At 40.3% G+C, this 27,957-nt stretch overlaps 5 non-coding genes across 5 annotated transcripts; 1 reads left to right on the forward strand and 4 right to left on the reverse strand.

Annotated features, from left to right (window-relative positions):
- Positions 1-13,981: 13,981 nt before the first annotated feature.
- TRNAK-CUU (transfer RNA lysine (anticodon CUU)) lies at positions 13,982-14,054 on the reverse strand. Its single transcript has one exon. It is a non-coding gene; the product is annotated as a tRNA-Lys (tRNA).
- Positions 14,055-15,307: 1,253 nt separating this feature from the next.
- TRNAP-AGG (transfer RNA proline (anticodon AGG)) lies at positions 15,308-15,379 on the reverse strand. Its single transcript has one exon. It is a non-coding gene; the product is annotated as a tRNA-Pro (tRNA).
- Positions 15,380-16,637: 1,258 nt separating this feature from the next.
- TRNAI-AAU (transfer RNA isoleucine (anticodon AAU)) lies at positions 16,638-16,711 on the reverse strand. Its single transcript has one exon. It is a non-coding gene; the product is annotated as a tRNA-Ile (tRNA).
- A 612-nt stretch (positions 16,712-17,323) lies between these two features.
- On the reverse strand, positions 17,324-17,395 carry TRNAA-CGC (transfer RNA alanine (anticodon CGC)). Its single transcript has one exon. It is a non-coding gene; the product is annotated as a tRNA-Ala (tRNA).
- An 827-nt stretch (positions 17,396-18,222) lies between these two features.
- TRNAK-UUU (transfer RNA lysine (anticodon UUU)) lies at positions 18,223-18,295 on the forward strand. The gene has a single exon. It is a non-coding gene; the product is annotated as a tRNA-Lys (tRNA).
- Positions 18,296-27,957: the final 9,662 nt, after the last annotated feature.

Genomic DNA, 27,957 nt, shown 5'->3' on the forward strand with positions numbered 1-27,957 from the left:
CAAAAAAGGAAAATAAAATGATAAGGAGGCACAAGGAACTGATAAGGACTTAGCAATGAGTGTCTCATTGTGATGAATGAATTTGAATAACCAATTTTGACTCCATTTATAAATAGGAGAATAATCTTAACAGGATAAGTGAAAAAGAAGGAGAAGGAGGAAGAAGATAGCAAGCATAGGGTTAAACTCTCCGGAACCATACTAAAATGTTCTTTAACGGACATTAGTCCCTGTAGATAAATCAGAATATCAAAGTAACTGTAAACTCAGCAAAAATCTGTCTATGGGGAGCTAAAACAATATATTTGTAAATTATCTATCTTAACACGCAGTAGAAAGTAAGGTCATTCAAATACTAGTTAATTTTGCAAAGCGTAAGCTTCTAGTCTAGTTTTCTTGAATGTTTGAATAGCTCAAAATGGCTATTATGCTCTTCTGTTAATGAAGTCTACCTGAGGTGGCCTCCGACATTAAGATCTGTTTTATTCTTCACGTTCCATTAAAGATCGTTACACTGTCATACAACCCAGCCATACACATAGCACCAAAGACCCCACTTGTGCAAGTAGAAGATTGAGACCATTGTTCACTCCTCTATGGCACAAAGATTTTTTTTTTTTTCTGAATAAGAAGTAAAAGCAAGTTGCTAATTACTTAATTTGGCCATTAACCTCAAGTCTTCATGAAACATCATTTTTGAGAGGGGCTAGCCTGAATTAATTAAATATAAAATTTTATCTCCTCCCCAACTCCAATTGACTGAATAAGTTATCCTATTTTATAGATGAATTTAGTATTATCCATTTTGTCAAAGTACACTTTTCAAAAAGGTAAATGCATGACTCAAATCTTGTCAAAAGATTTATTTCATTAATTAAAGAGAGAATCAACAGGATGGTAAAACTCGTTCAAAGAAATTATTTATATTCAACGAAAGAAGCAATGCGGTAGTTAACACTGCTAAATGAGATACACAAATGGAAAATGTCCTACAGCGCAATAAAACTGGTACTTTTTCTAAAGGGCAGAACACAACTACATCTTTACCAGACAAAATTCATTTGCACCACTATCAGTTACCTACAAGTTAACATTTACCCTTACCGAGTTGAAAATACCCTAATCAATAAATAGTAAGTCAAAACAAAAGTACGTACTGACAGAGCAGTGGTTCTCCAATGGGGCAATTTCGCCCCCCACCAGGGGACATCTGGCAATGTTAAGGGACATCTTTGATTGTCACGATTGAGGAGGTGCTACTGGCATATAGTGGGTGAAGGCCAGGAATGCTACTAAACATCCTACAATGCACAGGCCAGCCCCGGCAACAAAGAATTGTCCAGTCCCAACCGGCAGTAGTGTTGAGGTTAAGAAACCATGCCCTAGAGAATGAAAACAATTCTTAGGCAGACCTGTTAGGAAATGCTCTAGATCTAAGATCATGACGTTGAAAAGATGTGCGGCCTTTTTTTTTTTTTTTATTTCTTGCCTATTTCCAAGTTTTTGTTTTTGTTTTTTTAAATTTAAACGCTGGAGAAAGCCTGGCAAATACAAAAAATTTATATTTTGAAGTCAGTATGAAGTTTTTTTAAAAATGAAATCCACTCATTTTTAAATGTTTTTTTTAATTTTAAAAAATGATAGGTAATCCCTGTCACTCTCAATCTGTATCTTTCCCTAATCATTCATATTAATTTTTCTAAAGTTCTCAGTTCTTTATCATCTTAACACTTTCTAAATCTCTCAATTTCTACAACCACCACCTCATCTAGACCCTCACCATCTTCTGACTGGACTCCTACAATCACCTTCTAACTGGCTCCCTTTGTCCAGATTCGTCCTCTCTGTTCTGTTCTCCACACAAGTACCGAAAAGATCTCACTGAGAGGAGTGTGAGGCCCAGGAGATTGGCACCATTAAAAGAAGTCCCTGCTTCCTGCCACTTTCCCCACAGGCCTTTTATTGTGAAAGAAAATAATTGGGTCCCCCCGAAATGAAAACTGATTCACAAGAAGGAATGTGAACTCTATCAAAAGTCTGACCTACCACCAGAACCATCCAGTGTATGACGAATTTGATTTCAGGAAGTTTTCCAAGCACAAGTCTTTGTGATAGTGGATTGGGGCTTATACTTATGTGACCTTGTGTGTAATCCTACACCTGCCTTCGGAAACAGGACCCATTCCTTCCTTCCTTTTCTCTCGCTCCACAATACAGAAGATTCAGAGAGAGAGAAACACAGGCCTACGGAGGCTTGAGGAAGAAGGAAAGGTGGGGAAACAGGCAGATTACAGGGATTCTGAAGGGGTGTGTGTGTAAATAACTTGTATTCTTGTAGGTCAGGAATCATGTCTGATTCGTCTATATATAGCTAGAATTCTTTCCCATGTATTTTCAAAATAAACTATAACTGTGAAAACGGGAAGAAGCAGGAAAGTTTTGATGTCTCTTTCTTTTTCTCCTTCAAAAGTATTCTCAGATGCAGGTGGGAGATGAATTTCGAGTCCTCCTCTCCACCTCCCTACCCCTCTCCCTAACCCGGAGAGAGAAAAGAGAATCGAGTGGCGAGTGTGCCGAGGCCGCAGGAGTGTGGGCGCTCGGAGCTCCTTGATTCAATACTTCGGAAGGCCGGAAGGACTGTAGGTCCGGGGTGGGCCTTTCGGCACACACAAAAAGAAAGCTTGGCCAAGTCCCCCGCGCACCTCGGCGGGAAGGGTCTCCGTATCCCCGCGTCCCGTTCTGGGCTCCGGGCCGGCAGCCACTCGCCCTCCTTTCCACTTTTCCTCAGCTTCTTCGCCCGCCCCCATCCGACACGCTTCCTTGTCCCCTGTGTTTGCTAGCGGAGGTGCTATTCCGAAAACTGGAGAGGTAGCCGGCGGGCAGGCAGCCGCCGGCGAGCGCGCTCCACCGGCCAGCGGCGGAGGGTCACGTGACGTCGGGCGGTCACGTGAAGGGGCGGGGCCTGTTTGTGACGCCGCGTAGGGGCCCGGGCGTCTGCTGAACTCAGCCCGGCGGGCCTGATACCCCATTGATGGGGCGAACGGAAGGTTCTGTAATGTGCGGTGGGCATCCGCGTAATTATCAGTCAATAAATGTCCTTTTATTCCAAATGCGGCCCAGGTTGCAAAGCACAGATCGTTCATTCACAGACTTCCATTCATTCATGTATTCATTCATTAAAGGTTACTGCGCGCCTGCTGGGGGCAGAAGCCCTGCGTTGTTTGTGAGCTCGTGATCCCTGAGGGTAAGGAAACCCGACTGCTGACCTCCACGTGTAGGGCAGGACGTGGTAATTAATACGGCAGCTCCGGATGAGGCCAGAAGAACCCCAGGTGGAGACTGCTTGTGTACTGCGGGAGTGAGGGCAGAACCAATTTCTGTGAATCCTGTTTGAATAGTTACTGTTTTGTAATACTTCAAAAAAAGAGTAAATATATATTGAACTCATATACATAGACCCTGTTGAACACAATTTAAAAGTAAGCAATGAATTTCGATGATAGATTATACAGCAACACGACAGGTTATTTAGTAGTGTGTATGATGTAATGGAAAGAACACAGGCTCTGGAAACACTTAGGCCGCTTTTGAATTCTGTCTCTTACTAGCTGTGTGACCTCTCTGTGTGACCTCTCTAACTTCCTTGTGCAAAATGAGTATGATGATGATAAAGATAATACAGAGCCTAAGGAGTATCGTTGCAAACATCAAATGAAATAGCATTTGTAAAGCACAGTGCGCGTGCCATCCCCACAGCCTCAAACGGGAGACCCCACGCGGTGCTTTGAAAGGCTTTTATCTGGACTCCGGCTTTGGGTAAGTTAGAATGGAAAGTTCAAGAATACACCATATGAAGCATAAGGTTAACAATTTAATCCTTAAAACAACATGTCCCAAACAATGCCAGAAAAAGGTAATATGTGGAATTTAGACTATGTAAGTGATCAGACTTGGGTCAGATTGAGGAAGTCCTCCTAGATGGAGTGAAATTTTTTAGACAAGAATTTTGAAGGAACTGATTGATCAAAATCACGTTTGACAAAATAGAGATATTTTGAATTGATTCCAGGATCATGTACATGTGATCAAGGTCTAAAAGTTACTTGATTTTTTTTTTTTTTTACGTTGAGCTCAGTAGTCATAGTTGAATGAAAACTTCAGCTATTGGAGTTTTGTAATGAAAATAAGCAATGTGTACGGAATAAAGACCTTTATATTCACAAACGTGTTGAGCGCTGACTATTCCAGGCATTATGCTAAGTGCTGGGAACACACAGAGACAAATGACAAATAATACAGCCTCTGTCCCTAAAAGCTGTCAGAATTTAAAAGCTCAAAGAATAAGTTTAAGTTGGTCCTGGAATTAATGGTTTTCAGCTTTGATGGTTTGACTCAGAATGCTTGTATGTAAGTTAATGGAACCTCTCTGGTTGGTAATTTGGACCATACTTTAATAAAAGTGTATTCTGCTAGTATACACATTTGTTTTTCAGAAAAAGTCCTGGGGATTTTTTGAACTCCAGACTCCAGCTGATTATAAAAATATGTGCTGGAACACAGATATGGAAAATGATTAGACAAGGCAAAGCTGAATTAATCATACTTGGCAGCAAGTGTCCTGCCTTCAGGGAGGTCATTCCTCCTTTGGTATGCTATTTAGATTGATTGCAAATATCTAACGTGAAGACTATCATAAGATGGACTATTATAAAATGCACACTGTGCATACCAATACACATAGTATTTCCAGGAGTTTTAAGAGTAAAATTTAACATTTTTCCCTTAATTTTTTTTAATTGATTTGTAACTTCTCATTCCTCCATGACTTGCAAAAAGTTATTCTATGCTGCAAGTGTAAGATAAGAAAAGGAAAAGCCAAAAGAGCTAGGAAAGTAAGAAAAGTAAATGGTAAAGTCCATAAAATTTAGCTAGACATTAGACAAACATCAGGAAAAAATATCTAACATTTCCAAGCACCTGAAGTGTACGAGGTGTTACATACACTTTACTGACTGAGATCAGGGACTTTCTGTCTTGTGTTCATAGCTCTCAAGCACATAGCATAGTGCTTTGTGTGTGGCAAGGTCTTGATAAATGATAATTGTTGTTATTAATGCTTAATAAAGAGCTTTTAGTGAATAAAAGAATGATCACAGGTAGTTCTCATGACACGATATGAAGTAGGAATTGGGTAACTTGTTCAAGATTTTATTGCTACTAAGAGACAGCATCACAATCTGTTCTGACTTCAGATGCATCCATTTGATACCTTCACCTGTTGTTGCTGAACACAGCAATTGCATGCAGTGAAAAGAGTCAGGTAGCTTGGCTGACTCTTCTGGAGAAAGGGTACAAAGTAGAGAACTGTTAGAGGAATTTGAGTTGTAGAAGAATTTGGTGAAAGATAATGTGGATGAAACCTGAATGGGAGAACCCATTTTCTGATTATCCCCAATCCTCTTGGCTACTTTGTCTTTCATACAGTCCTCCAAAATAATGTGGGGACTTTTCCCTGGAGAGGCCTTCTTACAACATGGCTGTTCCAGGCCTATCCTGACTCCTGGTCCTTCCTCACAGTGTAGCCCTGTGAGACTGGACAAGATCGCTAGCTAGAACATTTCCCTTTTTTTCACACCTACTTAGTCATTAGCCAAGATCTGCGGAAGGCAATTTCTTGTCCCATACTTGGATTCTTCTAGATGTTAAGGAGAGGTATCCTTTTTCTGACTTCTTTTTATTTTACTGTTTTCCCTTTCTGAAACCTGCCTGGTGTCCACTATTTCTGCATTTAAAATTGATATATTTCAAATGATAATACGTGTCCCTAGAAGGGTGCTTATGAATGGGATTCAGGCATTATGTCCAAAATGTGATTTGTATTGAAAAGATATCCAAATTTGTATCCAAAATGTGAGTGCATTGAAAGCACTCACACATATTATCCTAGCTGATTCTTATAACAGCCCTATAAGTACACAGACCAAGTATTATACCCCTTTAATAGGAGACTGAGATTCTGATCATTTAATTGATTTGCCTAGCACCAGAAAAAACTTTCAAGTAACAAAAGCTGTGTCTAGAATCTATAATCTTAATTCTTAGCTCTTTTTTTTTTTATGCTCTCTCTCCACTCATATGTGCTTTTATACCAACCATCAAAGAAACAACATTATAAGGTATGGTGCGCCATTCTTTTTTATATAATAGGTTTATGCTGCTAATCAAATTCATCACTATTTTTACTTTTCCCTCATAGAAAATCAAAGTGAGTTCTATGGCCTAGTGGCTAAGATCAGTGGGTACCATGACAGTGGCAGCAACACTAAGTTGGGCACACCTTGTGGAAAAGTGCTAGAGCATGGCTCTCATTGATCGATGTATGGGCACCTTAAGAAAGTTTGATTGGAATCCAATTACTATGGGAAATACGTTCTGTGTTATTTTATGTGATGGTCAGTCAGGTGTGGACACAAGATAAGACACAGGAGAAGCTCAGGAAAACAAAAGTTTATTATACTCACAGGTCCCAGAGACAGGAGGTCCATACATAACGCAGGGTCACGTGGGGTAGCCTCAGGGTGGTCAGGAGGTGAAAACAGGAGTGGGGGAAGTCTAAGCTAGACTGTAGGGATGGTCCTTAGTTGCCTGTGTCTGGCTCTGGGATGACTGAGGCAGAGGAATATTGCTTCCAGTGGTGTAAGAGCCAGATAGATCAGGTATTTGGATTGGTTAGTTTGCATATCGAAAACATGCTTCTGGCATGTTCCAGCATCATCTCTCAGCCCTTAGCTATCTCTGAGAATTGGCCAACCCTAGGAGGGGCATTCTTTCCCCAGATAGAAAGGTTTTTAAAATGTCAAAACATAATACGTATACAGAAAATAAAAAATATTAAAAAATACAACATGAGACACACACAGAGCTGTAGTAGACATGGAAACATAGATGTAAGCTCCTGAGGTGTGTGCTTTATACTTTATGAGCTTACTTATAAAGAGCATATTGTTAACATGTTCAATAAAAGGATATACAGATGACTTACAAAATATGAAAAAATGTTCACCCTCACTCCTAGTAAGAAAAAGGTAAAACTATACCGAGATACTACTTTTCACCTGTCAGACTGAACAAATAATGTTTCACAAAGCACTGTGTTGCTGCAAGTGTGAAGAAACAGGCATTCTCACATATTGCGTATGGAAAATAAATTGATATCATTTTTGTAGAGCACACTTTGATGATACCTATCAAAATTACAAAAGTGCATTACCTTTGATCCAGCACTACTAAGCATTTTTCTCTAACCAATGGCTTGCACATGCGCAAAATAACTGCAGGAAGTTAATCTTTCCCACGGTGTTTTAATAGCATGGACACTCTAACAACTACCAGTGTAAAGCTGAGGAAATAAGTTATGGCATATCCGTATAATGGAATACTATAGAGTTCTAAAAATGGAGGAAGGGGCTCCATGTACTGATATGGAAAATCTATTATTGTACACGCTGTGCACAACAGTGTGTGTTGTCTTTTCTATAAAAAGGGAGAAAATAAAAACATATATATGTATTGACTTGTGTATAGATAAAGAAATCCTGGAAGGATACCCACAAAATTAATAACAACAGTGGTTAGGTTTTGGGGATTTGTTTGTTTTGTTTTTGTTTTTGAAGCAGGAATGAAATTGATGAAAAATAAAGATTTTTACTTTATACTCTTTTTATATATGAATGTTGTGACTGTATTACTTACCTAAAGAATTAAATAAACTGAATTTTTAGCATAAGAACATGTTAACGAACGTGAATTGCATAGATCAAGTATGTTAATTATTAAAATACAATATTCAGCAGTCATCAGCGTATTCCCTGTAATCATCTGTAATTGCTTAGAATTGTATTTATATGCCCTAAACTATTTTATTTTGTTTGAAAACCACCATGCTTTGGAGAAGAAAAATTAAAAGAATTTTTTTAAAGAGCATGTTCCAGTATGCATGCTGTATTTATTCACAAAGCTAATTTAACTATTAAATCTTTTTACAGATTTTTTTTTAAATGAATGTTTAAAGAGTTACAAAGCCTTGACATCTAGAATTCCTTCTTCGCCTCATTGTAAGGGAACGGGGAATCCATGAGGTTCCTGGGAACTGCAGGGCACTGCTGGTGAGAAGTGACATTTGAGAAAAGAGATTAGTACAGCGCTCCCAGAATTTCTCACTTCATGGCACCTTTAATGTCCTGTTATTTTTTTTTTACAGTGCCCTTAGGCCAAGAGAAATACTTAAGTTTCTTAAGTAGTTAGGTTCAGACAAGTTAATAAGAATTTGTCCTCGCAACCATTGTTTGAAAAAAAATAATAAACATGAATTGAAAAAAATTTTTCATTTCATTCTTAAGTAACCACAGTTACCAAGTAACAAGATGTGTGTTTGGCATGGCATAACTCCAATCCAGTCCTGTGTACAAAAGATCTCGTGAGCTGTAATTTCTGAAAATGGCTGAGGTCATTTCGTTACATTTTTCTCTTTATTTCATGTTCAGAAAATAATACTGTCTTTTGTTTCTGTAATGCCTGGGCTGTTGTCCTCTTGGGCTACTGGTGCAGACAACCACTCTAGAGTAGAATACTTCCTTTTTCCTTTACCTATGGCCCAGCCTCTGACAGGTTTCCAAGTTGGCTCTGGAAACAGGATTAAACCCCAGAATTCCAAATCCTGTTGACTCTTCTCACTACCAAGGGTTCCTTTGACTGCACAGCTTGCTGTTGATCACCTTCCCTGAAGAGGCTAAACTAGAACCTTATATTCACAAAATTTTGGTAGTGTCTACCTTTGCTTTTTTTCAAGAGCCTGACCTCCTAAGGCATACAAGTTCTGTAGGCAGCCCCTCAAATTACTGACCCGGGGTTTTCTTTCGTATCTGGCTCAGTCCAGTATCAGTCAAGCTCCAGTTATGAACAGAGAGTCTGTGGACTCTACTTTCAGATTATCTATCCTGAGGAAAAGCCATTGTAAGAAGTTTTTTTAGTTAATTCAATAGCATTTATGAAACAATTTATATGTATAAAAGACTGTTAGGTGTCATAAAGGCAATGCAGCTAAATCTTTCATTCAGCAAATATTTGCGTGCCTACCATGTGCCCAAGAAGGTTCTGGATTCCAAAATGACACAGTGTGTTTTGTTTTTGATTTTTGTCCCCCTGCTATGGACTGAATTGTGTACCTCCCAAATTCATATGTTGAAGCTTTACTGATGTTTACACTGAACTCCCAGTGTGGCTGGATTTATAGTAGAAAGTAATTAAGATTAAATGAGGTCATAGGTTGGAGCCCTGATCCAATAGGATTAGCGTCCTTACCAGAAGAGATACCAGAGAGCTCCCTCCATCTCTCTGCCACGTGAGGACACAGCAAGAAGGTAGCCCTCTGGGAGCAAGCCAGGAAGAGAGCTCTCACCAGAAACTGAAACGGCTGGCACCTTGATCTTGGACATCTCAAACTCCAGAACCGTGAGAAAATAAATTTCTGTTGTTTAAGCCACCCAGTCTGTGATATTTTGTCCCGGCACCCCTAGCAGACCAAGACACCCCCCTTGCCCTTCTTAACCTCCTTTAACCAAGGACTGCTTTGCAGTTAAAGTGTTCTATCAAAGCAGTTAGCTCAGCTGGTGCTCAGGACCAAGCTGGGGGACAACCTGGGCCTTGGAGATAATACCACAAGTCTTAGGTTCAGAAATTAAATTTTTAAGTATGTCAGCTCGGTTTTAAGAATATAGCCAAGGGGCTATAAGAATAGGAAAAAGCAGTCTGTTCTAAGCAACTCAGAAGATGTTTAAAAACCATAGATCCAATAAGTTCATTGACAATTGGATGTGTGGCTTATTAATATTAGCAATACTTGTTCTCCTATCTAGGATATCCCTTTATAGTTCTCATATACTCAGGAAACCAAAACATTAAGCAGATGCTTCTGGGTAAAGAGAGTTCAGGTTTTACAAAAAGACTTAGGGCTTATGAATATCCGTACCATGTGGTTTGTAAACCTCGACAATTGTTCTCTCTAGTAAGTAGAATATTCATATGACTCAGATATAGGGTCTTTGTTCCTTTGATTTTCCTGGATAAACACTGGTAATTTCTTAACTATCCAGTCCCATCACCATCGCCTATTTTTTAAATCAGTCTCTCCAAGCACCTTTGTTTCCTAATGCCAGACAGTCAAAATACAGCTGAGGATTTAATTTTCATGAATCAGTTACATTCACCCAGTAGGTAGATGACAGCCTTCTTGAAGGCTCAGACTATGTTGTATGCATGTCTTCATTTTAAGTATCCAACACAAAAATGGTGCTTAATAAAAATGTGTTCATCAGTTGATTTGAAAGACTCCTTGCCTTGTTTAAAGGAGAGTTGGAAAAGTATCAAGGCTCAGTGTACTCTTCTAGGAAAGTTCCTTCTTGTTCATCCATTTTATGTTGACTCAATATTCTCAGTTTCATTGTGTATGTTCTGACAATATGTCCAAATTCCACCTAGTTTAAAATGTGTGATTCTCTGTGCCCAACTGTAGGTGCTGTTGATCTAAATACATAAAATATGGAAGCACTTTAGAACTGAATATAACATCATATGAAGCAAGTGATATATTAATGACAATATTCAGGTTCCTGGGTAAAGAAAAAAGGACGGTTTGGATGGGGGAGAATGAAGAGTGGTAATTTGGTATGTATCCAGCGTGGTCAGAAGTGGACATTCTTTCAAGGCAATATCGATATTCCAGGGCTCTTGGTAGTCTCAGTGGGGTGCAGACAGCAGTATCAGGTTTTCACAGCGACATAAATGTTATCGTCTAACTCCTTTTGCTCTGAGTATATACTAGGCAACCTTTCATATGAATTTAGCCTTCCCAAATTTGAGAGCAATCAAAAAGAAAACACACTGGGCCAATTGACAGTTTTGTTTCTTGGTATGAATTTATAAAGCTGGAATTCTGACTTTAAAGTTGCTCTTGACTATCCTTCAGACCCCCATTCAAATCCACCAGGAAATAAATCCCTTTGACAGCCCTCCAGATATACCCAGAAATTGGATCACTTCTCCTCTTCTCCTCTGCTACACTCTGGTCTGACTCGACACCTTTTGTCACTAGGAGCTCCTAACTGGTCTCCTTGTTTCTACTATTGTCCCCTTAAGATCTGTTCTCAACACAACAGCCAGAGTTATCCTTTTAAAAGGCAAATTAGATCCTGCTACTCTTCTGCACAGAAACTTCAGAGACTTCCCATCTCACTCAGAGTTAAATCTGAAATCCTTACGAAACCTATAAGGCCTCACATCTTTTTGACCTCTTTTCCCTACTCATCTTCTATCAAACATTCTACTCCAGCCACACTGGCCCCTGCTGTTCCTATAATACACCAGATATGCTCCTGCTTTAGGCTCTACCTGATTCCTCTATTTAGAAACTCTTGTAAGTATCTTTATGGCTTGTCTTTGATCAAATGTCACCTTCATGAGTCCTAACCTGACAACCCTATTTAATACTGTCACATGCCTCCCACCTAGCGCTTCTGATCACATCCTAACATCCTATGTAGTTTAATTTTATACTTGTTACTTATTGTCTGCCTCTCTCCATAGAATGTAAGTGTCAGAGATCTTTGTTTTGTTCACTGATAAATCCCAAATACCCAAAACAATGCCTGACACATAGTAGTGCTCAATAAGTGTATAGAATGAATAAATGGATGAATATGTTTCATTTAGTGAATCAGAACCTCGTCCCTCCAGAGTTTACCTGAACTTGGAAGATGAAGAGAGAATAGCAGAAAAACACATAACATCAAGTTTCTAAACCCCAAAGGCTAATGATTTACACCCAGAAACATAGTGTTTCCCATAAGGTGTTGACTCCTTGTGGAATTCTAGCCTGAAGAGGCAGCCAACTTGCTACATCTACCATGTTAAAATGGAAAAGAACAACCTCAAAAGCAAAGGTTTCTAAACCATCAGAGATTCAGATTCACTAGGTCTGAGAGGGGGCCCAGGAATCGGAAATTTTAGAAGCTCCCCAAGTGATTCACATGGACAGCCAGACTTGGATACCCAAACTAGAGCATTTCCATAGAATTGTCCTGAGGCCTGAAGAGAACGTTAGAACAATTTTAGTGAAGTGAGAGGTAGGTATGTGGTTAATTAGGTTTTAAGAATCAACAAAGAGGTATATGCGTGTGCTTTCTCTGCTCATGGTCAGGGGTGTTTTGGTGATGAACACATAACAGGTGAACCTGTGAAAGCTTCAAAGGAATGATAAAGGAAGACATGCATGGTGAACTTTTCACAAAGGGACAGGGAAATCTCTTATAAAATGTCTTGGTCAATTTGACCAAGGGACTGCTTTTCAAGTTGTTACCAAGCCAGGTGCATTTTTGCCTGCCGCTCGGAAAGCCAAACACCGAGACGATGAGATTGCAGCAGAGAGAGGGTTTTAATCACAAGGCAGCTGAGTGAGGAAACGGGAGAACGAGTCTCAAATCCGCCTCCCCGAAGTTGGGGACTCAGTGATATTTATGGAGCAGGGGGCAAGGTGGTCTGAATGTGAAGATAGATGATTGGAGTTGAGGTAATTGATGATCTGCTCAAGCGTAGTCAGACTTCATGCCTCTTCATAGGATGCGAGTTCACAGAATGGTGACGTCAGCATGACCTGAGGGTGGAGTTTTTAGCCTCTTAACGTCAAAGGTCACTTATGGGGCATCTGTGTGGGCTCGATGATGGGTTGGTGGTCTCAACCCGCCTGAAGTGGACAAGGGGTTCTAATTCCTGAAAAACAGCTCCAACACCCATTAACCATGGCGACTCAGGCACCAGGGAGATGTTATCTGTAGGAACCTAGTGGGAGTCAGCATATTGCCTAAGCAGCACAGTTAATGGACAGGTGAACAACTAAAAGCTATAATCAGTAATTGCAAAAAGGAAAAAAAAACTTTAGTTACTAGCTACCTAATCATCAATTGCTAACTGTTTACCGGTTTCAAAGTCACCCAAATAATAGCAAAATCCATTCCTATCTGGGATAATATTGCTGAAGCACAGGGCTGAATTGACCTACTCCACGACCAGCATGGATCCGTAAGAGAAAAAGGGTATATGGTACGAATGAAGTGAAGAAATATCAGTGGTGGGACAATGCAGCTTTTTTCTAGAGGGTAGAAAGTTCAGAGGAGTCGGAGGTAGAAACGCAGTTTGGACTTTGAAAGACAGGCTTAACTCTTTAGATTTTATTTTGTAGGCAATTGCAACCTGTTGTGGGTTGGTTGGTTCTTTTACTTGTCCTATGAAGGAAAAGAAGTTTGAAAACAGCATTGTCTATCAGGATGTCTCTGTGCTGTCTAGGTGTGAGTGATTAGGAACTGAAAGGGGGTGTAACGTAGTGATAATAGAAAATTCATCTCCAATTTTTCCATAATGACGTTTGTTTGGGCCTGAAAGTGGAGTCACCATTCTCAAAACTCTCCATGGACATTGCTGCCTCTGAGCCTCTGCCCATCAAACTGTTGCCTTTGTTTGGATTGTTTTCTCCATCTGCAGACTTTACCTTTTCCAACATCTCTGCATCCTAAACCTTTTTTGGTGGAGATAGTGCTTCAGAATCATTCGAGGAGCTTAAATACACACAACTCAGGCCCTACCACAGACCATGTATCTCTGCTATCAAAACAGTCTCTAATAGGCCAGAAAAATGCATTCCCGCCTGGGGGCCATGAGGCTAAACTCTGCAAGAGTTAGAGAGCCGGCCGGAATAGCTCAATAAAGCTAGTACACCGTGGCCGCTCACTGTGATCCCAAAGTTCAAGACTTCGTGTTGGGCTCTAAAATTCTATAGCGATGAGAGATCTTGTTCTGGAGATTATATGAGTGTAGAGAAATCAAGTTGAGAGAGAAGCATCGCAAGGAAAAAAAAACAGAAACAAAACACACGCGCCCAACGTGGGGCTCGAACCCACGACCCTGAGATTAAGAGTCTCATGCTCTACCGACTGAGCTAGCCGGGCACTTCGAAAACAAGTTTCCCCTAATATAATATGAGAATACACAAATTCTTTTTGGACCGACTGGGAATATAGGATTCTAGATCTTATTTGTTTTTGTTTTATAAGTAAAATGACATGAAACTCAGAGAATGTAAGCATTATCTGAAACGATTAGCATGCATTCCATCCACTTTCGTTACATGTTCCCTCTTCCCCCCATTCTCACCAACCTGTATTGATAGACCACAAAATGTTTCCGGGATCCAAGAGTCGGAATCTCTGAATGCTGTAACAGTGACTCCAACTCCGGCACTTCCAGAGCTGGAGACCTGGTCGCCAACGTGCCTCCAAGCACAGTCTCAAAGGGCCCAGGTCCTCGAGCCCAAGCACCACGTACTGGGCCTTCTCTGTAGCCCATTCAGGCGTTCCTCTCCTGTTTCCGTCACCTGTCAGCTCTCGCTCCTCTTGCCACGCTATGTGGATGTGGCCCTGAAGATAATCTCTGCGGTTTTCTTCCTCTTTTTCAGGCTCCTTATGCTTGTTCCTTTGTTGTCCTTCTCCATAATCAAGTCTTACACATACAGAAAAGGGAGAGGGGGAGGGGCATTGCAATTTTATTTTAATTTAGAATGTTTGACAATCACTGGAATAAAGGATCTAGTGATTTTTGTATGTTTTGTTTACAACTGACCGCAAAAGTTCATGGAATATAATAGATGCTAAACAAATACCTGCTTAATGAGTGTACCAACAATGCGCTCCAGGAGGAGATAAAATGTGCGCTTTTCAATAAGGAAGCCGAACTCCTGAATGAGGGGGGGATACTCAACTCTATACTGACAGGAAAGCCGAAATAACTTGTACAAAGGTTTCCAACCCCCATCTTTATAGTTCAGTGTTTGATTTTTCCATTTAAATCTGTTTTTCTGATGTGATGAATGCACGATGGATGACATTGAATTGAGATGTGACCATAGTCTTCCTATACTTTTCATATGATCACAACTGTGGAGTCAGAACTCCTAGAAGAACCAGAAACATTTGCCCTTGCAAGAGTCACTGATAGAAAACTGAATAAAAGCCAAAATGGAAAAATACTTGTCTCTCTTTTAATCAGAATTATCAAGTTACTTATCGGGATCAAGCACATCCAGCCTACACATTTCTACATGAGGTATAGCAGTTTAATTTAATGGCAGCAGTACCAATTTCTGTTGTGTGAGAAATTTAACGTTGAATCAGAAAAAGTTCAGTAGCCCGGGCCGACAAAACTCGGGCTCGTCCGGGATTTGAACCCGGGACCTCTCGCACCCTAAGCGAGAATCATACCCCTAGACCAACGAGCCAGGCACAGCTAAGGTTTTTCTAAATACACTAAATATTGAGTAAGTTTCTGGGGATTTTTGGTTTTTATTTTTATTTTTTTATGTTTTGTTTTATTTTTTCCTTGTGCTTTCTTTCATGTATAGGTGTATATAACTATAACCGACGTTTTCCTTCTCTCTTTCTCTCTCTCTCCCTTTCCCTCCCTTTCTTCCTATTTTTAAAACCAGGTCTACGTGGCTCTCAGAACTTGCCTGCATTCTCCCGCAATCCAATCTGTTTTAAAGCCTTATTTCTCAAAGGTCTCCGGCTCATCCTTTGTAAGAAACAACCGGGACATTTGTTAAAAATGCAGAAACCTGTGCTCTTTCTGAAATCTAGCGAGTCAAAGTCTCTGGGGCAAAGGCCCAATAAGCTGCATTTTTGACAAGCTCCCTAGTTAACTCATCTACAGCTGTAAGCGTGAGGCTGACGAGGGTCCACTTGCGCGTTCCCCAAACCCACGTGGAGCTCTTGGATTGATCTCAGTATTTTCTACGGAAAATAGTGAAAACTGGAGAAAACTCACTCAACAGGATATAAAGCTGTGAGGTCGTGAATAAATAAAGGAAATTAGCTGTACAAGGAACAAGGGGATACATAATTAAGGTGCTGAAAGTGGGTTTTGGTGGAAAATGAGGCTGATTCAAGGGGCGTAACATCAAGAAATGGACAGAACAGGGCCAACCTGAACCAACAGATTGATGACAGAGGGCAAGGTAGATTCTGGAAAAAGGCTTAGTCCTTTCCTACCTGAGAAATCAAAGTAACAAGAGAATACTTCTCTCAGGATGTGATTCCTCCCTCGATGTGTGAGTGATGATCTACTGGAATGGGAATCAGCAACCGAGCAATCGGAAATCATCGACGTTATTAGCACTGCCTTCTCACACTTGCCCCGCATTTCAGTAACTGAAGACATCCATGTTTTTCAGACTATTTCGAGGGCAGTTTTTGGCCGCTAAACAAACTGGTGACACTGTTTATCCTTCTAATGAAGTTAATAACTCCTGAGGTGTCCTGCTGCTTTTCTGCTTCTATAGGGCAAACTTTCAGAAAACTCTGAATTGCAAAGATGGGTGCTCTGGACTTCCCTAAGATCGTTTGGACTTGTGGCAAAACATCACTGGTGGAGATGCATTAGGCTCTCTTGTGTAGGGCAGTCGTGGGACAACTTGTCTTTTCTTGTGTCTGGAAGAGTAGCCTGGACAGGGAGAATTGCGTCGTGGAAAAGTCAAGCGTTGGCCCGTACGGGGATCGAACCCGCGACCTTGGCGTTATTAGCACCACGCTCTAACCAACTGAGCTAACCGGCCATCTGGTCACACAACTCTTCAAAGCCCAAACAAGAAGTTGTTCTGGTTCTTGATACCTTTTTTTTTTTTTTTTAATTGCAAACAGTATGATGCATCCGAGCTGCTGAATTCGCCCACACCAAGCTAGGCTTCGTCCTTTTTCCAATATTTATCCTATTGTTTCGTGCCATGACGCAGCAATGTGGAACTAACAATACCCCCACCCCCGCTTTCTGTGTTTTTAGGCCAAGATTATTTCTGCCTTTAACGGCCAGCCAGACGCCACAGATAGCCGTACATTAATGGGTCCCGGGCAAATTTCCAGGTTGCTCCTCTTCGGCCATCTCTCCGTTGGGTGTGTTATTCTACGTTTCCAATTTCATTCGTGTCACATAAAGATATCTCAAAATACCTTAAAGTTATCCTATTTCCTTCTCTACATACACAGTTCTGTACTCAATGGCTAAAAGAGCACTACAGGAAATTAATGAAGAGGAGGATATAAAGTATAATGATTCGATATTTTAAAAATATAATTTCTATAGAGGAAGACTGGCAGAGATGTTAGCTCAGGGAAAATCTTTCTCTGCAGAAAATCTATGGACAAATTCTGATTGAGTAGGTAAAAGGATCTGGAGATGCCGGGGATCGAACCCGGGGCCTCATACATGCGAAGCATGCGCTCTACCACTGAGCTACATCCCCGCCTCTGTATTGCCGGCCTTCATCTCTCTCCCCAACACTTTGAATCCGAGTTTTTTCCCTGCAGTTCTAAGATTTTCTGAATGCTGAAGCTAAATTAGCCTTTATTTATTCAGCAAAATCTTGAAATGGCTAATAGGGCAGCATTCATCCATATTTCAAATGGAGGAAGCCCTCCAGCCACCGGACCCATGTCAAGCACTTAACCTAGAGACGGAAGGATGAAACTAAATACCTGGAAATCGGAGGAGAAAAAGGAGAGTGGAACTCTCCTTTAAAAACTTCTTTCTTTCCTTTTTTCTTTTTCTCCAAAGACAGCTGAGACTCAGCACAGAATCAAACCACCTCTCCGGCCCTCGACCCATATTCAGGAGTCCAAAGTGCCGCCGAAAAGGTGGATTCAATTACTCCTTAAAAGTGCTCGTTTGGGCCCAAAAGTAGACTGTTTGGAATATTTCTCTGAGAAGCCTAGGAACTGATGGCCAGCATTCTGTAGTTCTTGACTGCCCTGAATTCTATATAGTAGAGTATGTATCTATATATACAGTATCGATATATAGTATTTATCTATATATATAATATACCGTATATCTATACTATATAGAGAGAAAGATAGAATTTAGGGGGATATTATAATTAGTGTAATTTGGTTAGATCTCGGTCTTAAAGAAGATCCTCCTTGTGGCTGAGTTTCTATGCTAATTAGGGTATTAACAAGCATTTCCTGAACGACCAGCTCGGAACAGGAATCACAAGTGCAATTTCTAAAAGCACTTTCAAGTACATACCTAAATTCACTACAGCTGATATGCGGAAAGCGTGCTATGCGAGCCCGGATAGCTCAGTCGGTAGAGCATCAGACTTTTAATCTGAGGGTCCAGGGTTCAAGTCCCTGTTCGGGCGTTTGCGTTTTCCTTCCCAACGCTGAGTTTTTATCCCAATAAACAATAACAGAAAGGAAGTGAATCTCAAATAACAGGATGATATCCCTAAAAACTGAGAGGAAATCCTGACCACGGCATAGATATCATAATCTAGAACCTGTTTGGAAGATAGAAGGGCCCTTTAGCAAGGTGGCTGGAAGCCATGGAGTACAAAACATTTCATCTAGAGCACGAGTAAAAGTTTCATTGACAATGGTCACAGGTTATCAAAGGTCAACCTCTTTCTTAAAGGCAACAAAAGCACAGGACTGCTTCTTCTTCCCCAACTTGGTGTGCTCCCTTTGAGCCCCTGTTTTGATCAGCTCTGGTGACGCCCAGGTAAACTGCACAGAGGTGGTAGTGCTAGCACTCAGAATTCATGGCCTAGAGGCAGTGGTTTCCAAACTTTTGGCCATGACCAGTTTGAAGTTTAGTTTACATCTGGACCCAGACACACACATGTAATAGAAACAAAAGTTGCCTGAATTACCAGTTACTCTTACCACATGCACTACATTCTGATATTTCAGCTTCTATTTTAGTCTTAAAAATGCTGGATGCCACCCACCATTAAATTAATTTCACATCCCCCTCATTGGGAAACACTGGGTTGTAGGATAATCATAAAGATGACATGTAACATATAGTACAAGGCAATGGGTGCTGTGCTGAGTAACCTGCCTGATCCACTCCTTCCCCTAAATCCAATCTCTCTCCTAGAGTGACCCAAAGCCTCAAGTCACATGAGCACACCGCCACCAACACCATCTCTGCCCTGCTAGGAACCAGTGAAGAAACAACTCAGCAGCCCTTGATCGAGACTTCATTTGGTAATTGCCCAAAGCAGAAATCTCATCCTAATGGATCCAAAACATAACAGAGAAATTAGATTTTACCTTGCTATTAAAACTCATCAAACGAGCTACAAAACCTCTGGGAAAAAAATAATAGAACACTTCTCATCGGTTGCCTTGTTGGCACTGTAGGCAGCATGTCAGCCTCATAATGTGAGGGGCTTGAGCTCAGTCCTCAGACAAAGTGTAGCATTTTGTAGCCAGAAAAATACTGCAGAAGAAGTAACCCGATGTGATTATTGTTGCTATTAGAGTCACACAAGAAATATGTTCTTTAAGCACTCGTCACCTTATACTTTGGTGAGGCCACACAGCTGGAGATGAAAGCTTTTCCTGTCTGTAAGGAAGTTCACTTGGGTTGTGACCCCACAGTTTCTTTACAATGCTCAGAACTTATTCAAAAGAAAAGGAACTTCCATTAACTTTAATTAAACACAACAGGACAACTGTCTCTCACAACCTTTTTAAAATAAGTGGTGGGAGGGGGGGTCACAAAATTGAACATTAGTTCCAAAATAATTCCCACATGGCCTCAGAGTGTGCCAAGCAGTAAAATAATAAATTTTGAGCTGTCACACTGCCTGAGAAGATGAAGGACTTACCAATATGTCACTATTTATAGTTAGATGAGGGCCAAAAGACTCCTTTTCTTTTCACAGTCTTTGGGGGATAGAAAGAGAAGACAACCACTTGAACTTTTACATTTTGCAGCTTAGATCTTAGTGGGCTAAAACACCAGTCCTATGTTGATTGTTATATATGCTCCAACAACAAGGATCCACCTGGCTGCAATTGCTTGATTGATAGACTTGCCACAAATGTTACTCTAATTCCAGGAGGCACGTAATTTATATATTAGATAGTTACAAAATGGCACTGGATTAAAATAACAGACAAATTCTATTTCCATTCTATACTATTCTCCTGATCTCTAAACCTGTCTCCATTAGCCTGGATATCTTCAAATGCCTAAAACTCAAGTAGTTCTAATCATTTGCTTTATCAGTCAAAACCAAATGTGTGGCTGGCACCCTCCATTCAAGAAACCTGGCTACCTTGAGGTTGGTGCCTAGAGGAACAAGCTACTAAAAGTTTCCATGGGTCGTTTACCCTTCCATTGGGCAGGTTGAGTTTAGACAAACCTTCAGATATAAACTTCCCAAGCCACACTATCAACTACACCTCTTTTCTACCATTTATTAAAATATAAAACATAGAAAAAGTATACAAATAACAAATGTAGCCCTCAACAGCTCTGTGAAGGTTCTTTGAATCTTCTCGTCTGTCAAAGCAAACTGGTCTCCCTCCTCACTTTTGAAATCTTGTGTGCCCTCCACCCAACTCATCCAGTCTCCGAAGACTTTGTTTAAAAAAAAAAAAAATCAATGAGTGAAAACAACTCATTGTTGGGAGATAATTCTTCACAGGTCTCGCACATTTTTGCATGTATTGCTAGGGAGGCACTGACTGCCCTTTGTTCTGGATTCTTTTCAAGGATGCTCATAGATCATAGCAAACACCTTTGGAAGATAGAGATAATGTTTCTCTCCAGAGCAACTGGCAGGCATGCTTACTGCCCATTATAAAGGAATTGGGATCCCTAAGTTTAGGGTTTCTCTCTTGTAACACAACCCACCGCATGTACCAATGTCATGGTATTGCCCTCTGGGAATTGGAGCCAGACAACCAGAGAAAAAGTGCTGATAATCTGACTATTGCTGGAATAATAAACTGTTCAATGTCCCTGACCCAGGAGTCTTGTGAATTGCACCAGCATTCATGAAACTGTGTGTGACAGGCTAACTTAAGTTGAGCACGCAAATTGGGTAAAATCTCAGACCCTTCACGTTTCTTGATACTCATCAGTCCCGCATCTCTCCTCTTCCTTCTCCTGTATTCCTTATCTTGGTTAGTTACACAACCATCACATAAATTCCAAAGCTAGTGTCGGGGGAAGAGGGAGAATCTCCCTCCGCCCTTTCCCTTAAGGTTCTTCTGGCTGGCCAAATAATCAACAAGACAGGTTAGCAGGAGAAAAATAATACCAAGTTTAATAACATGTATACATGGGAGAAAGCAGGGACACTGCGTTTCTCAACACAATAGCAGAAATTCTCGTCTTAAATACCATTTTCAGCCAATGACAAAGGAGGATTTTGGGGGTGGGGGGAGTCAGTTACAGGAGATTACCACTAAAGCACAGTAAACAAGAGTAAGGTTATTATGCAGCCCAAAGCCTCAACTTCCACATTGATAAGCCTCTAGAAATGAGGCCATCCCCCTCTCTTCTCAAAACAGAGAGGGAGATACCTTTACAAATGGAGATTTCCCTTATAAATGTAAATGATTGTCTGGCAACTCCTCGAAGGGTCATCCAGAGAATGTGGCCAGAGAGACAGAACTTCTGATAAGAGGGGCTTGTTGGTGCCTTTCCTATTGTAACATTTACACTACGTTATCTTTACAGCCATCATGATAGATCTGTTCCAGGAAGGAGCTACCATGTCAAATTCTTTAGGCAATTAGTGGGGGAGGTCAAATGTCCCTAGAGAAAACAACCAAGGTAAAGAGATAGATTTCAGGGTGGCCAAATCTTGATCTCCCACACTAGAAATTCAAGTGTCTTCTCAGACTCCTTTTTCCTCACCCCACTCCTCCATATCCAATCCATCCCCAAGTTCACCTTTTAAATACTTAAGAGGGAGGGGTGAAGGGAATTTTGTGACTCTCCTTTCCTTTTCTGCTCCCATCCTACCATCCAAATTCAGGTCCTTGCCATCTCTTGTGGGGACTATGGCAATTGTCTTATAACTATCTTTAGCAAAGGAGACAGCTGTTCTGCCACATCCTCTTGAGAGTCCTCATTTCTAGGCCTGAATAAAGCAGTATACTTGAAAGTCAGGAAACCTCCACTTCCAATATCCTCCTTCTAATTCAACCATACAAAGGCCAACTGACACAGGTTTTTGTGAAATGCAAATCTCATTAGGCTTTTCCCCAGGGCTAAAATTTTCAAGACAAACAGGAAAAAATCTAAAATCCTTTGCATGAGAAAGACCCTTTCTGAACTGCTTTGCCTCTGATATATTTCTCCCCACAATCTCCTTCTTTGCTCTTATGCTTCATCTAACCTCAACTTAACCTGTGGCTGCCAGAGCTGTGGAAAGATATGAGAACTTTCTAGGAGTTCTTCCCATCAAAGGTCATCCTCAGAGCTAAATCCTTTGTGCAAAGTTGCCTTAGAGTGAAACCATGAAGTCAAACCTGGGAGCTTTTCACTTTTGCTTTTTTCTACTCTTTCCTTAGATGGGAGAACTTTTTCTTTATCTCTGGAAATGTAACTGGGGGCCCTCCAGGACCAGTTCAACTGATCCCATGTCTTATCAACAGAGTGATTAAGAATTGTCTTTCAGAAAATCTGCAAAGGCATGAATCCAGAACATGAACAAAAGAAGAAACCTTGGAATGACAGCAGAACCAAAAATCTTACTTTCCACGGAACCCGACGACTGGAACACAACCAGAACTTGCAAGTTGGACCCTTATCAGAAGCAAGGGGTCACTTATTCAGGAAGATCCAGTGTTAAAATTTCTTCCCCACCTCATCATAAATGTTTAGAACCTGATCATAAATGTTTAAAACCTTACCATAAATGCTTGAAGCCCACCAATCAAAACCTGTCCAACCAGCATTTCCACGTGCCATACTGTTCTCCCTAACCTCTTAAATTTTGCCCCAAATCCTGAATCAGGGAGACAGATCTGAGGCCACACGCCCCTTGTTCTCCCTGCAGATCTATCTCACAGAATAAAGCTGATCTCTTTTCCCAAAGGCTGATGCTGTAATTAATTGGCTTATTTATATGCATTGGGCAAGTGAACTGAAATTTTGTGCGGTAACAGAAACTGAATGCCTTTGCTCTCTGGTGAGGTGCCTTGTAGCCTTGGCACACAATCGAAGCTCTATAAATGTTTGCTGAATAAATCAAGGAATTAATCCTTAAAAGCATGTCATCCTCCCTGAAGCCTCCCCTTTCTCCTCACTTTGCCACCCTGACTCCCTACACCCACCAAATTTTCCCTTCCTTTATACCACAGCTAGAGTGTGTGGACAGCGCTCACATCTAAATGACTGAATTTATATATACATATAATAATTATATATATTAGTTATATATTTATATATATTAGCTAAAATTAATATAGTTAATAATATTGTATTGCGTATTTGAAAATTTCTAAGAGGGTAAACCTTAGAAGTTCTTATCACAAGAAAAAAAATTTTTTGTAACTATATGTGGTGATCGATGTTAACTAGACTTACTGTGGTGATCATTTAGCAATGTATACAAATATTGAATCATTACTTTATACACCTGAAACTAACAATGTTATATGTCAATTATGCCTCAATAAAAAAAAAAGTGACTGAATTAGTGGGCTGAACTCTGATTTATCTTTGTGCTCCCTCAAGACTTCATGTGATTAACTTCATCATGGTCACCTAGAAGAAATTTGAACAAGTGCAAGAAAAGTAATAATAAAATTACTAATATCTACATTTATGGAGGGACTTTCAATGTGCCAGCCACTGTGTTAAGTATTTTTGCAGGGTTTCTTAACTTAGGGACTGGTGAACTCGATGGGAAAAAAAATGTACATCTTTAAAACCTCGAACCTCTAACAGAAATTTAGCATATCCTTCACATGTGAATGTAGGCAACAAACTACAGTCAGAAGTACCTGTGCTTTGTCACGAGAAAAATCACAGACATTTTCATGTCTCATACTTGAGATATGAAGCATGTTACAAATACTCATACTTAACTATTTGGAAATTGCAGTAGTCATGAGACAAGTCTTGATGTTTAATATTTAATACATTAATGAAGAAGCAGACATATTACTATGTCACAAATCTTGTTTGATAACTGTTCTGTAGTATAATTGATTTTCTTTGTTATCCTATGTATGTTTTGAATGCTTTTTAAAATATAATTTTGAGGAGGGCCCCATGGGCTTCCTCATGCGGCCAGAGGGCTCCCAGGCACCTAAAAGGCACCGGCACGGAGACGACCTCTGGGTGCTGGCAATCCCCTTCATTAGAGGGGACTTGGCCTTAGAGCCTGGGACGCGGAGCCCGAGCAACGTCTGCAAGGGGTCTGAGGAGCAATACAGGGAAAGAGCTTCACGGTGCTAGCCGCCCTACCCGCCTGGGGACTCAGGACGCAAACCAGAGCAGGCAGCGCGAGGTGACACCAAGAAGTGGGGACCTGCAGGTGGCCCAGAACCGGTCGGAAGTGCGTCCGAGCTGTGCGGCCGCAGGGGCGGGGCATCACTGCGCCGGTCTGGCCGCGTCCTCGGGCAGTTCAACTAGGGTGTTTGTAGGTCATTTTTTATGACCCAGGGTGGAAGCCATTGGAGGGTTTTGGAGAGGAGTGACGTACATTTTACAAGGATCATTGTGACCACTGTTGAGAACAGAACGAAGAGGGACAAGTGCGCATACGGGAAAATAATTTTCCCTCCCTCTTCTTTCCAACTCTTCCAGGACCAGTGCCTGTTTTGAGTCAGAAATTTGATTACTGAAAACTCTGGATCAGTCTGGCTGTTTCATGTCAGACACCCAAATTCTCAAAATATTTATAAACCAGGATGTTAATTTATGAATTTACAGATAGGAATGTAAGTGCCAAATGGATCAGAAAAGAGGGCAAGGAGGTTTAAAGGCTAATTTATGATTTCCTAATTTGGTCTTCCCCACTTCAGGAATATATGTCTAAAAAATTAGCATCCTTGTATAGAAACCATATCCCTTCCAGCTTTCTGTTGCTAGAAATGCACTAAAATTCTGAATTCCATATGACCACTTTCCCTCTAGAATTTATTGTCCTTTCATTACTACTCTTATTTATTGGAAATTACAACTGTTTAGTTGATAGAATATTATTACTTTCATTTGATTGTTTCCTATTGGTATCTTGGGAAATTCTTTAATTTTCTCAGAAATACCAAATTATTTTTTTTGATGGATTACATTTGAGATTTATACCAGTGATGTTTCCAGCAATGAGGAGACTTCTAGGCCCTGGAGTTATAAATGTGGATCTTAATCAGGATTTTACTACTCACTGAATGACCTCAGGGCAAATTATTTAATCTCTGTTTGACTCAGTTGCATTAAATGTAAAGTAAAATGGGGATATATAATTCGACTCATAGAGTCATGGAAATACAAATATGCATGCAAATCACTGGGCAGACAGTGTTTGGCAAACAATAAGGACTTAATAAGAAATATCTTATTATTGTAAAAAGTCTAATATTTGGTTATGCATTTAAATTCTTTTTTGAATCAACAATTTATTCAGCATCTACTATGTACTATATTCTCTTAACATCTTTGCAAATGTTATTACTCTTACTAGAAGCTTTTTCCTCACTCCTTGCTTGACCAATTCCTATGTTTTCATATTGCTGCTTAGGTGTCAAATGCCCCAGGAAGTCCTCCCTAATACCTCTTCATGCTCTGGCATCAGGGTTAGAGTCTCCCGCAGTATCACAACCCTGAGCACACTACTGTGTGATGACTTGATTGCATTTGACTACACTTTGAGAACAGGGAATGTCTACTTTTGATCCTGATCTGTTGTTGTTTGGCAAAGAGAAAGCACAGATAAATGTGTGTTGTTTACTGAATAAAATGAGGTGGGAATAGTTGAGCAGAGGAAGGATGATAATACAGCTTGATAAAGGAGAATTTCCAGCAATTCAGTTGTGACAGTCATCTAACTGCTCTTCCTCCTTCAATTCTTCCCCCCTTTCAGACTGTTGCCCATTCATCAGCCACACACACACACACACACAAACTTAGATTGCGTCGTTTCTCTGTTCAAAACTCTAATGGTATCCCATCACTTAGAAAAATTACAGCCTGGAAAGTCTACCATTTTCTGGCCCCTGCCTATCTCTATAATCCTATCAGCTATCACTCTTACCCACCCTCACTCCAATTCAGCCACTTCTGCCTCATTCTGCCTCAGCATGTCAAACACATTTTCACCTCATCTCTTCGCATTTGCTATTCCCTCTGCTAGAATGCTTTCCCCTCATAGTCACATCTCTTTTTCCTTCACTTCATTAAGTGCTCTGCTCAAATCTCATCAGTGGGGACTTTCTTAACCACCCTATCTAAATAGCACCCACTTACATTTGTTCACTTATGGCCCCTTGTCACATAAATTTGTGTATTTTCTACCCTCCTTCCAACTAGAATATAAGCTTGGTGAAAGCAGAGGCTGTTTCGTTCACTGCTGTATCCCCAGCATTTGGACAATGCTTTGCATTAGAAAAGGGAAAACAAGGTATAAGGACCATGAGGAAACAAAATTCTTTGCATATACAGAATATATGGTTATCTACGCAGAAAACTCAAAGAAATATACAGACATGTTATAAGAATTGAGAGTTTAGCAAGGTTGCTGGATACAAAAATCAACTTTAGCTAAAAAAAGAAAATGTAGTAACTAAAATATACCATATAAAAGAACATCAAAAAGTATAAAATCCCTAGGAAATATTAACAAAGGAAGACATTTATGGAGAAAATTAGAAAACTTTATTGAAAGACATTTAAAAAGCCTAAATAAATGGAGAGCTATACCATGTTCATGGATTGGAAGACTCAACATTATAATTAATCAATAAATCCAATAAAAATTCCAACATTTTTTTTTTTGATTGATTTAGAACTTGTCAATCTAATTCTAGAAGTTGTAGGGAAGAGCAAATGGCTAAAAATAGCCAAGATACTCCCAAGGAAGAAAAATCTGATGTTGATGTTGGAGGTGGAGGTGGAATTTGTCCTCACATATCAAGACCTTTTTCTAAAGTTGTAGTACTCTGGATTGTATCAGAGTACTGCCACAAGGTTAGACAAATTGACCAGTGAGTCAGAACAGAAACCATCAACAGACCCACATAAACACACAAACTTGATTTATGAAAGAGCCAGTGTTACAGATCAGTGGGGAAAGGGTGAACTTTTCAGAAAATGGTGCTGGGACAACTACTTATCCATATGGAAAAAATATATATTGAACTTCTGTCTCACACTTTTCACAAAAATCAGTTCTAAAGACTAAAGATAAATGTGAAAAGCAAAATTGTAAAACTTTTACACGGCAGTAAAGAATATCTTTACAACTTGGGTAGGAAATGATCCCCCCTACCACCAAGCCAACTTGTATCCACCTTCATAAGATATTTTTCAAAAACAGTTATTTCCAGCAGGACATGGGTTACAATCCATAATATTTTACAATTTCCAAACTCCCCTCCCCAAAAAGTCAACAGTCTTCTGCTGCTGCTTTGAACAGGAAAAGTTTTCAGAAGGGGTGGGTATTTCACACGAGGCATGTAAGAGCTTTTCACATGTCATTTCTGACTTGGAGAAAAGGAACTAAAAACCCCAGGATTATCAATGGGATAATCCACAGACTACAAACAAGAATCTTGGCTCTTCTGAGCAACATCATCTCGTTGTCTTTACCAGAAGGCCTGAGTGTTATTACCCAACACACCTGATTTTAGGGATTCTGGTTTTCTGAAACCATGACTCTTGGTTTCAGAAAGTCAAGTGTATGCTGATGGCATCAGGAAAGGCAAAGACACAAAGTCTGCTTCCCCACATTGTAAGGCTTGTGAGCCAAAGTGGCTGACTTGTGTGCGAATGTCAGAGAATCTCTCCTGGGAACCAAGAATAATCTTCAAAAATGAGGACAGAAAA

Source organism: Diceros bicornis, chromosome 14, assembly GCF_020826845.1.
Source record: "Diceros bicornis minor isolate mBicDic1 chromosome 14, mDicBic1.mat.cur, whole genome shotgun sequence".
Classification (NCBI taxonomy): domain Eukaryota; kingdom Metazoa; phylum Chordata; class Mammalia; order Perissodactyla; family Rhinocerotidae; genus Diceros; species Diceros bicornis.